This window comes from Cicer arietinum, chromosome 3 (genome assembly GCF_000331145.2).
Source record: "Cicer arietinum cultivar CDC Frontier isolate Library 1 chromosome 3, Cicar.CDCFrontier_v2.0, whole genome shotgun sequence".
Taxonomy (NCBI): domain Eukaryota; kingdom Viridiplantae; phylum Streptophyta; class Magnoliopsida; order Fabales; family Fabaceae; genus Cicer; species Cicer arietinum.
The window spans coordinates 60,379,187-60,380,256 of NC_021162.2; positions in this window are offsets into that span (position 1 = coordinate 60,379,187).

A 1,070-nucleotide genomic window follows, 5' to 3' on the forward strand; every position below is an offset into this window, starting at 1 on the left:
CAAGTCGTGATGAATGGTTGTGGCACTACCGTCTTGGACATTTGAATTTTTCGAGATTTCAACGCGTTGCAAAAGTATGAGATGGTGACTAGACTGCCTAGTATCAATATTCCAGCTGAGATATGTGAAGAGTGTATACAAGGGAAGCAACACAAGAATAGTTTCAGCAAAGATGCAGGTCATAGGACTAAACATCAGCTTGAGGTGGTGTATTCCGATGTGTACGGACCAATGCAAGTCAGTTTGTATGGAGGTAATCGATATTTTGTCACATTTATCGATGATTTTAGTAGGAAGCTGTGGATTTATCTCATAAAGAGGAAGGATGAGGTGTTCAAATGATTTAAATCCATGGTTGAGCGGCAAAGCAGTCACAAACTCAAAATTCTCAAAACTGATGGCGGAGGCGAATTTACTTCGAGAGAATTTGGGAAGTATTGTGATGATGAGGGTATAGTGCGTGAGGTTGTACCACCCTATACGCCTCAGCAAAATGGCGTGGCCGAGAGAAAAATCGGACAATTATGAACATGGTGCGTAGCATGTTGAAAGGGAAGAATTTGCCGAAAGAGCTTTGGGGAGAAGCTGTTGCTACAGCCGCCTATGTGTTGAATAGGTGTCCTACAAAGAAGCTGGAAAAGGTGACTCCAGAAGAGGTATGGTCTGGATTCAAACCGAATTTGAGTCATTTGCGCGTTTTTGGTTCGGTAGCATTTCGACATATTCTGGGACAGCTTCGAAAGAAGCTTGATGACAAGAGTGAAATGATGTTGCTTGTCGGATATCATCCTACCGGAGGCTACAAGTTGTTTGATGTGAGTATCAAAAAGATCATAATTAGTCGAGATGCGATCGTGGATGAGATACGGCAGTTTGACAGCAGAAAAACTGTCATATCAGCTCAGGAAATCGATTTGCCAATCGATTTATGCCACAAAAATCGACATCCTGGAGCTACTGGTGAAGTGCCAATCGATTTGCTAATCGATTTATGCCACAAAAATCGACATCCTGGAGCTACTGGAGAAGTGCCAATCGATTCACCAATCGATTTTCTGCAGAAAAATCAG